The sequence below is a fragment of the Macrosteles quadrilineatus genome, unplaced genomic scaffold (assembly GCF_028750875.1).
Source record: "Macrosteles quadrilineatus isolate MER2022 unplaced genomic scaffold, UCM_ALF_1.0 Scaffold_6__1_contigs__length_79288215, whole genome shotgun sequence".
Taxonomy (NCBI): Eukaryota; Metazoa; Arthropoda; class Insecta; order Hemiptera; family Cicadellidae; genus Macrosteles; species Macrosteles quadrilineatus.
The window spans coordinates 17,115,893-17,127,091 of record NW_026542599.1 but is presented as its reverse complement, the minus strand read 5'-3'; positions in this window follow the sequence as shown (position 1 = coordinate 17,127,091).

Genomic DNA, 11,199 nt, shown 5'->3' with positions numbered 1-11,199 from the left:
TTGCAGTTCTTTCATGTTCACGGTTTTGTTGTGATCACCGGAGATTTAGAAGGTGTTTCCACGTGAAAGAAAGACGTTCACTACCGTTAACTTAGGAAACGTTTGCGACCCCTCTAAACATTTACTGCGACTACAGTGGTGTCGTGACTGTGGAAGGTTTTGTTTGTTTTAAATTTTGTTTTGTGTTCACAAACTTGTCAGGATTGCAGAAGTCGTTTTAAGCAGACTATAGTATAATAATTAACTTTTTATTTTCAATTTTTACCAAAGCAACCTAGATTTGACCTGGCCTGATTTTGGCCCCTAAACCCAAAAGTCAACATTTTTGACCAATTTGGAAGATTTCTAAGTTTTGGAAAGGGTATTTTCTGACATATTTAAGTACTAGGAAACACAAAATCTTATTAGAAATCAAATAAATCATGCTTATATACTATGACAAGAATTTTACCACTAGTTAAATGTTACGGTAATTTACTACGGTAGATGAAGAGGGGCCATTTGCTAGAGTATATTTATTAACGATTCTGAAATTGTTATTTATATTATTTACAGTGTGTCCAGCTTTGAGGTTAGATCCTTGATTGGGTTGTTTGGTGTAAAAAGGGGTTAATACAATTAAAAAAGTAGTAATAAGCACTCATTCACTAATGCAATGATTTATGTGCAATATTGTATTTTTCAACACAATACATTAAGTTTGTCATTATGTGAATTACAGGAGAATATGGACTAGACGTTAAAATGATTCCATTCAATATCCTATTTCTCCGTAAGAGGAAACTCAAGTTAAACAATGATGCTTCAAGTACTCTCACCCCAATGATGAGCAAATAATTATTATTTGACAATTTTATTTAATGCTTGTTGGTTACCATTCCAAGATAATAAAAAGCGCTAAAATCATGTATTGTCTCTTATTAAAAGAAGGATTCAATCTATTTTGAAATATGTCTCAAGTTTTGGTATTTTTTTTTTTTTTGTAAAAATACAATTTAGAATATTGTGAACGAGTATGTGTTCCTTACAACAAACTGAGCAAACATAACTACTATAGTTCGGCCGCTTAGAAAGGGACCTCCTCTAGCTTCTAGCATTGGTTAGCATTAGCTGCAGGTCGCTTTCCAAGCGGCTGAACTATAATAATTGATTGATAATGTAGCAAAAATGTTGTTTTTTTTGGTTCTCTTTGCTTGTTTTGATTTGGACAAAATGTAAGATACACTTTCTCAATTCTTTTACAAAAATACTAATACAATTTTATAAGAATTTAAAATCTTGTTTTTCCCGAGCTTATTATGTTATCACTAAATAGATTAGGTAAAGTGGGCCGTTTCGTGACATGTTACTGTCAGATAGAGGTACTTTAGACAATTGTTGGAAGTGAATGTAAAAGGGTAATTTTGCGACCTTAGAGTTAATTAATTACGAGCATTTGCACCACACCCTTCTGTCATCAAGTAGCGGAAAACGTGGATGAGTTGTTCTACTAACATGCGATAGCAATGTGTTTTGGTGACAGAGCTGGTCTAGTGGAGCGTGGGGGTGAGACTTCGGTCCCGGGTTCAAATCACCAATGGATTTTATCTAAGTGATAATGCTTAACCCCTAGGTCTAGACTGAAGTAATGTTAAAACAATCCCGGGCTCGTGTCTAGTGTCCTAGAAAAAAGTTTTTTTTTATTTTTTTTTTTTTGTGTCCGTCCTCGTCCATCACTGTAAATTTTATGGTTCTTAAATTCCTGCAATTTATTGTGACTATACCTATAAAAAAACACATTTTCTTTCACTGATTATCCATTATAATTATTAGCTAATTTCGCTGTAGGGAAGTATGAGCAAATTTCTCTAAGATCCAGGACCGGTTTACTTTTTTCATACTGTATTGACGTCCCCAGAGGCCAAAAACATAAATTTTCTGTTACTACTTAAGTACACTTAAAAATATTTAACTAACTCTGAACAGAAATACGATCAACTCAGGGGCAAGGAAGCAAGTTTTGAACTGAGTTTCATCAATTTACTTTACTTCCATTTTCTTTTAATGTGTTTATCTTTAGTATATGACAAGAACAGTATGTTAGGTTCACACAGACTTGATTATATTGTTGGCCGCCCTAGTTTAAACATTAGCCAGCAGTACGCCTGAAGCAAACCCAAGCCCGCAATGAACAGAAATTGCCTACTCTTGCCAATTGGGCGCATCATAAAGCCCAGCTCCTGAATGTCAAGTGAAGGACGAGTCACATGGTCACTCTGCTCGTCGCTTGCCGCAACCGTTCACTGATAAGTGATAACCACCTGTTAACCAAACCATTGATAACGAGCTTTGTCCGTTCATTCCTTCAGCAAGCTCAGCATGTTTGCTTAACGGGAGCCTTTTTTTCCTAAATTTTTGATTCTGCGTAGCTTTGTTGCCGACTGTCGACTGAGATCAACTGTTTCATTCGTCAGGACAATTTATTTTAATCACAATGATGGACAGCTAATTCCAGTTTCATTCCATAATACAGGGTGTTTCAAAAATAATCATCCGATTTCGTAGGTTTATAATTTTAAAACTAATAATCACATTAATTTTATTCAAAGAGTAACTAATACAGTTTTTTTACTTACCATTTACAGGTGCCCCATTTTAGATGCTCAGCACATGTGCAACTTGCATTAAAAATTCACTTAGTTAGGATAAAGTTGTGAAAACAATTGTAAATCTGAAAATAAATATTTTTTGAAAGTATGGCTTTTTTGACGGTGAGGGGGTGCAATTTTCGAAAAACGCCGAAGAGTGTATTGTAGAAATTTTAATTCCTGAGCATGAAAATCCTAATACTTTCACTTGATAGGTCTTACTGAGTTCTAGTAAGGGCCTATAGCCGTTAAAGTTAACGTGTTTCGTCGTTTTCAGATATCCACCATTTTGGCTTTTTAGAGGGTGTTTCAAACATTGAAAATTGTAAAATAGGGCTTTTGGATATTTTCCGTGAAAATCGAGAAATTTTCTTTTTTTATAGTATATTGTTCGATTAAATTGGATTCATAGATGAGTAGTTATGATTTTTCAAAATCGGATGATTCTTTTTGAAACACCCTGTAGTTTCTGATATTCTCAGGATCGAACCGACGACCTGCTATGCATTAGTCCTCTCACCAGTCACAAGTTCACCAGATACAAGCCATATGAAGTTCGCTGGATGTGGAATGCATGCGTTGTTTCCCTGTCTGACATAGGGTGTTATTTACGCCTGTCTGTCTGTTGCGACATGGACTCACGCATGTCTGTGTGTGCGTGTGAGACACGGTCAAGGGCTGGGCTGCCGGCCACTGGCCTGCTAGAGGCCGAAGACCGAAATAGATGCTTTGTAGTTACTTATTGGATAAAGAAGTAAAAGTTATTTCGCTCACTAGACCATTTGATTATGTTTATGATGATGATGATGATATTGATAATAATCAAAATTGGTAATCGAAATTATGTCGGTTTCCGATTAGTTTGTGAGAAAAGTCAGAGTCTTTTTAATCTTAAAGCGGGACTCAACTGTCCTTTATTATTTGACTTGGAATACACACCCTGTTAAAACAGCTGGTACAGTTAACAAAGCTCAAATCATCACACTCCATGTCACTCCTTTATTCATATTTGGATTGAAAACTGAGCTGCGTTCCCAATTTAACAATCGCAATTGGCTTATAATTGTTTCCAAATGCTGAACCTCTGGAGAATTGGTCTGTTGAATTAAAAACTGATTTAGTTTCATACGAGTGAAAAGGAGTTAAAAATAATATGCATGTCTAACTAATCATTTAAAAACTTCGACAAGTCAATATTTTGTAGCTTTTAATAAATATCATTATGGCGTATTTCTATGCAGCCATACCTTGGTAACTTTAACCAAACCATAAAACTTAACCCATGTTGGTACCCTATTAACGACTTAAGACACGAACGAGAGGCGTCACTATTATCCCCAATTGGTATAATTGCTGCGCCGTTTGTAATTGCTATGATTGCCTTCCTTTACGTTGTAAAAGTCTACTCCGGATATTTGACCACAGAAAACGTACTACTAACGCAGCGACCAGTCAAGTCAACCTGTAGGGAATGTAAAATTGTAGATATAGCCTACCATATGGGCATTTTGGAGACCTCTTAATCATGTTCATTATGTGGAATTAGTACCACTACTCATAATTTGACTATAATACGCTCATTTTCATCCCGTCTGGAAGCTACCTATGGTGATTGGCGGTATTTTAACCTCAAACCTCCGGGACCGAGGTCTCGCACTCTATAACAACCTTAATCCCTCCATACCGATAAATCGACTTCTAAAATAAGATTTTAATTAGTTTAAATAACAAAATGTTCCTAACCTATTCTAACCACCCTTAGATTAGGTTAGGTTATAATTATTAGGTGTGGTCAGTATAATACCAAAGAACATTTTTTTAGCTATTTACGAAAACCCTAAAAGGAATGACCCCTACCCCCTTAGATCCTCCCCACCCCCCTTCCCCTACATTTGTACCAAATTTGACTTAAACATTATTTCCCCCTATTTGGTCATTTTTGTTTTCGTTGTCTGGAATTTCCAGGGCGGTAGAATTCGGCTAATACAGACCGCGATCAAAAACTGTTCCAGTATATTCCAAGACCAAATAAAGTTGCTTTCCTTGACTAAAATCAGTCTCATCACCCAACCATATCTTCACATCCACAACTCATAGCGCAATAAAACAGCCACAAATCATTCAACCAGTAAAAATTAACATAAGCCTTTTCAATATCACCACAAAGCGGAAACCGTAAATCTGTTCTTAATTAACTCGTCGACAAGCGGTCCGGGGGGTAAATTAACTACAGCCTACGCAATGCGTAGTGCGTGCGGTAAAGTCACTTAACGCACTACATGCGATGAGGACGTAATTTAATTAGAAAATGTGAAGTTTATGTTAATCGCGTAGTTGCGTGAACCCGCACGGCATTGTAACCTTGGAAAGGACGAGTTTTAGTTTCGTGTCAGCACAGTTTACATCTATGTGATGACAATGTGAAAGGATGGTTTTAAATGAACTTTATTATAACTTTTCTATGACGTTTTTGAGTTATTTCTTTGATATATGCCCACACATTGTGGTGTTAATGGTTATATACTTTGATTAATGTAGAATTGTGATTGGTAAAACGTAAAGGAATTGAATTGAATCTAGCAATTGTTATTTAATTGGCTCTAAAGGTACGAAATTGGAATCACGTTTGACTATGTTTAGAAACTCACATATCGACAAGTCAATTATGTTCCTAACTACTGTATTCGTATGTTCAGGCTGGTTGAGTTATGTATTTGTTTGATTTATGTATGTTTCTAGTAAATGAATTGTATGTGGTTTCAGTGTTAAAACCTTTGGGGATAGATAAATTACTTTGAAGTAAATATTACTTTACCATAGTTATGTTAGTGTATTTGTATATTTTTAATTATGTAAATTTAGTGAAGTAATAGATTCTTGTGATTTATTTACGTCTACACATTCATATGTAACACCTTTTGCCATAGATAAACTGCATACGTAGATAGTTCGTTGCCATGTTAATGTTTGTTTATTTTTTGTATTTTTGATTGATGAAGAACCCGATGAAGCAAGTGATTCCATCTGTGTATTCATGTGGACACAACAGCTCCACTTATTAATATTATTGCTAGATTTTACCTAATTAAGCTTGTTCTCCCAAGCTCAACATACTAAATCATAAGTGTTTTTATAAGGAGGCATACAAATTCAACTCCTTTAACTTTTAAGTATTTTAACATTGTGGATAGTAATTGTAAGTTGTTTTAACACGGAAGTCATACTACTTTCCTAGACACAAACATCTACATTTTATGGGAAATATTTGTTTTACAAAATACTACGTAGAGTTTCTGCTAAGCTGATTAAAATTCCAAATGTTAATTAAGTCGCAAGGCCTGTGCCCCTGGTGTAAGCATCAGGAGGTCCACATTTTCTGGTGTAAATATAATAATTTGCCTCGGTTGCCCAAACGTGTGGATATGTCTGGGGGGTTTCGGAGGGGGGTCGTTGTGGGGGGGGGGGGCTGTGAACTTAACAAGAACGTGTGTTATCTGCCATGACATACTGACAAGACTACTTTACAATGTTGCTGATTTTTAACAGGGGCGTAGAGTTTTATGTACTGTATAATTAATTAACGAAAAGGTAACAGAAAAAGGTGTCCAAAAATAACAAGAAAGGGAGTTTATTTTTACATTAATATGAATAATCAACCACTTTAAAGTTGTTACATAAATTATTTACACTAAGGCAAGGTGAATATTTTTTTATACTTTTACAAGTGTGTGTGTACACGTAACACTGAATAATTTGAATGTCTTGCCGGAAGAATTATAAGCTAAAAATACATCACTCCCCAAGAAATAAAAGTGAGGTTATACAAATCCTTATATATAATACGTGAAGGCGATTTCTATGAAACACTACTCCGTTAATAATGGACGGAATTTTACAAACGATGTGTCAAAATTTGGTATTTTTGTGTAGACGCTCCCTTTCACCGATTCCTGTATTACAAGTCCTCGGGCTTTGCCCCACAGGCCATCAAAATTCCAATGTATTTCTTATGGAAAAAATATTTTGTTTACGTAAACAGACGAATTACATACTAAAACATATGTTCATCGCAAACACATGCTACACACAAGAGCGTTCGTTTTCAGAGCGAGTTCGTTCAGTTTCGATAACTGGAGTGAAGTGATTGACTACATTATCTTGGATTTACTCTTGACAAGTTGACTCTTTTAGTCATCGGAAACAATGACTGTTAATCGTGTTGAAATAAATCCTGTATTGCAATTGCTCGAATTCGAGCAACAGGTGCACTAGTAATAAGAAATGCCTGACAAACAGTAAACAGCTGACAAATAATTTATAAACTGTGTATTATATTCTTCAATAAGAATTGTATTGACTCGACCTTTGAAGGGCTGTAGGCCGTAAAGCTCTTACGTAAATTATTAAGGTAGTTCGGCAAATCTACGCATTATCCCCTTTAATTTGAGACATAAATCATGTAGATCGGTCCAGTAATGACTGGGAAAACAGACTTAATACTGTATATTAAATATATAGATTATTGACCTCAATTTATTCTACATGACATAAAACGGGTGTGTAAAAATGTAGGGTATACCAAATATTTTCGCTTAGGTTAAAAAAGTTTTGCGTACTGACATAGGCTACTAACGACTAACTTAAAGGGTTATGTTTAGAGTAATCTAGGTACTGATTAAAAAATGTGTATGATTTGCAGTATGTTAGTAAACATAAACATTTTCTGTCACACTTCATAAATTTCAAATTTACAAAGAAGATCAAGTAGTTTTGCTAATAATGATTGTTTAAGAAAGTCGATTGACCATCAAGAGTAATTTGAAAATTATTAGCTACAATTATCATGCATTATGGATTCTTACAACAATTTTTTAAATGTTATCAAAACAGAACTGTAACACACATTTGATAGTTTTATCACAATATTTTAACGGATTGTCTATCATTCTATGTCCGATGGTAAAATTTACTTTGACAAGGCTACAAACAATAGTACAAATCCAATAAAAATTTGGCACATTTCACACAACAAACATACGATACTACTGATAGACACTATAATGCACGAGTAACTACAAGAACGTTATAAAAGGTTTTCTTTGTACCACAACAATGGGGTCTCAGAAACACATCACCAACTGTGGGGAAGACATGAGAACGCATAATAATTTGACCTCTCTGAATGTTTAGTTGACCCTTCGTTCTGTCGGTAAGATCAAAGGAAATTACAATAACATATATGAGTTAACGTTTAGCATTGACTTTGGATACTAATTCTAATTTTTGGAGTTTTTACTACCAGAATATATTTAGGTTTGATCTTAAAAAGTATAATTGTTTAACGAGAGGACCGAAGCGCAAATTGTGCATTTTCTATACGTTTTGATTGCGAGGTAAAATGAATAATACATATTTATATTGGTTTATGGCAGTTATTAGTTAAATATAGCGGTACTTTGATAATATACCGGCCACACTGATCAAACGACTTCCAAATAAGATTCGTTTAAATAACATTATTCCTAACCTAACCTAAACTGACCACCCTTAGGTTAGGTAAGGTAAGGTTAGGTTAGGTTATGATTATTAGGTGGGGTCTGTAATACTAAAGTAGGCCTACCAATATAACTACTTTATGATACATTACATTTGATGCTTTTAGCTAGGTCTACATACATAATGAAGAGTGATTTACCTAATTCATTCAGTTTCAGTTTTAAAGCAGCCGATTTAAAATCAACTAGTGTCCCTGTTGCTCGAAATCGAGCAATTGCTAAGTATTACAGGCGTTATTTTAAAACAAATAACACTCATAATTTTTTATGACTTTCAAAGATTCGACTCAAAGATTATGGAATACTCAAGATGTAGGCTACATAACAGATCTATATAATCAACATTTCTTGTAAATATCTTATCATTTTTCAAAAGCTGATTTAGTTTTTCAGTGTTTATAACACACATTATTTCTATTTCTTCCCCTTGGTGGTGTTCTATGACTTTCCTATGTTTCCATAGTTTGCAAATCGTCTCTTTCAATGATTACTAAGAAATGCAGCACAGTGTAAATTCAGTTTTCTTTTTAGTATATCAATTTATCCAGGCTCTCTCGTTTTTTTTCCATTGTAATATTTACGCCAACCCAAATTCAAATAGTCACTATTTCATTTCAACCAAGTAAGTAAATGTTTGTGGCAAACTAACTGTTAAATTAGCAAACTTATTGACTGTTTACAATAAACATACGTTCTTCTTCTCACTTTTAATTTCTGACAACAGCTGGAGTTTCATAACAATATTTGTTTCCCATGTTAATCTTATGGAGGAATACGAAACTTTAAAGGGCCCCAGGGCCTCACCCTCTAATTATTTCCCTAAAAAGAAAGTTTCCTGCACAACTTCACGTTACGCTCTTTCCAATGACACTAAGAACATGTAAATCGGTTCAGGAGTTTCGGAGGAGTAATTGTAACAAAAAACCTGCTCGCGTATTAAATAAGTACTAGTGTCCCTGTTGCTCGAAATCGAGCAATTGCTAAGTATTACAGGCGCTATTTTAAAACGAATAACAGTCATATTTTTTTATGACTATAAAAGATTCGACTCAAAGATAATGGAATACTCAAGATGTACATAACATATCGATATAATCAACATTTCTTGTAAATATCTTATCATTTTTCAAAAGCTGATTTTGTTTTTTAGTGTTTATAACACACATTATTTCTATTTCTTCCCCTTGGTGGTGTTCTACGACTTTCCTATGTTTCCATAGTTTGCAAATCGTCTCTTTCAATGATTACTAAGAAATGCAGCACAGTGTTAATTCAGTTTTCTTTTTAGTATATCAATTTATCCAGGCTCTCTCGTTTTTTCCCATTGTAATAATTACGCCAACCCAAATTCAAATAGTAACTATTTCATTTCAACCGAGTAAGTAAATGTTTGTGGCAAACTAACTGTTAAATTAGCAAACTTATTGACTGTTTATAATTAACATATGTTCTTCTTTTCACTTTTAATTTCTGACAACAGCTGGAGTTTCATAACAATATTTGTTTCCCATGTTAATCTTATGGAGAAATACGAAACTTTAAAGGGCCCCAGTGCCTCACCCTCTAATTATTTCCCTAAAAAGAAAGTTTCCTGCACAACTTCACGTTACGCTCTTTCCAATGACACCAAGAACATGTAAATCGGTTCAGTAGTTTCGGAGGAGTAATTGTCACAAAAAACCTGCTTGCGTATTAAATAAGTACTAGTGTACATGTTGCTCGAATTCAAGCAATTGTAAAAGGCGAGTTTACATTAATTCGAGCTCGCATTCCAGTTCTGCTCGCATTCGTGCTCGAACAAATATCAACCGCAAATTTACTCGCATGCTAGAAGTGGAATGCGAGCACGAATGATATTTTGCCGTTCGAGTTACTTTCCAACATGTTGGGAAATGCTCGCACGCTCGAATACGATATCTCTGTAAAACCAGTTGTGAGAACGTAGGTGTGGTGAAAAAGTGATGTTTCTGTTTGTTTATAGATTTTGTATTTACTACTTATATAAGTGATGGCTAAGTTAATGATGTATGTTAATTTCTTTTTTTTGTTGAATTTATTTTTCCCCACAGATCACCAATATACCTTGAATAATTTCACTCATACTACTTAAACACACTATATATATACTTATACAAACATATTATACATCCCTACACAGTTCTTGAATATGTTCACTCATTATACATACGTACTGAAAATAAACTTGTCACACAGCGATCACTTAAGACCAGTGTGATCGTTGATTATGAATACTTAACTTTCGCCTTACAACTACATCACTCGCAACTGCTACTATTATTCCAGTAACAAATACAATGTAAACGCTGCTGGAATTCGATTCGTCATTCGATACTGGAATAGTAACTCGTTCGCTATCGCATTCCATTAACTCGAATGCGAGCTCGATTTAATGTAAACGCGCCTTAATACAGGATTTGCAAACAATCATACTTAGCTATCAACATTTCAACAAAAACACACCTACCTGCCCTGTAGCAGCAAACCTAAGTACTCATATTAAAATTAACTTAATGTTATTTAAGTAGGAAAAATGACCATTTTAAGGGAATAATTAATCTTTGTATTAATTAAGCCAGGTAAATGGAAATTCGCTTAGTCTGAAGGTTTGCTGCGGATACATAATAACAGCAAAGATTGAAGAATCTGAATTAGGTATTACTTATATCCATGAATTTATCTAACAATTATTTCCTGTAAAATATTACTACAGCAGTTCAAAAATATTGAAACAATCTCGATCAACAAATAATGTTGAAAGAATTCCATACTAATGACATTAACATATAGTTTGACAGTTCCATTTAATCAATGTTAAATGTTTACATTCGTGCATAGACAAAAATTATTCGGGTGAGTGACATATTTGATAAATGTTTATGATCCCTACCGTTCCTGTTCTAATAATCATGCAGTATTTAATATGTTTGAACCAGCTGTGTGGAATTGTGAAATCAAAATTAATTTGACAGTTAGTTCTGCTTGTTTACATGTTTTAA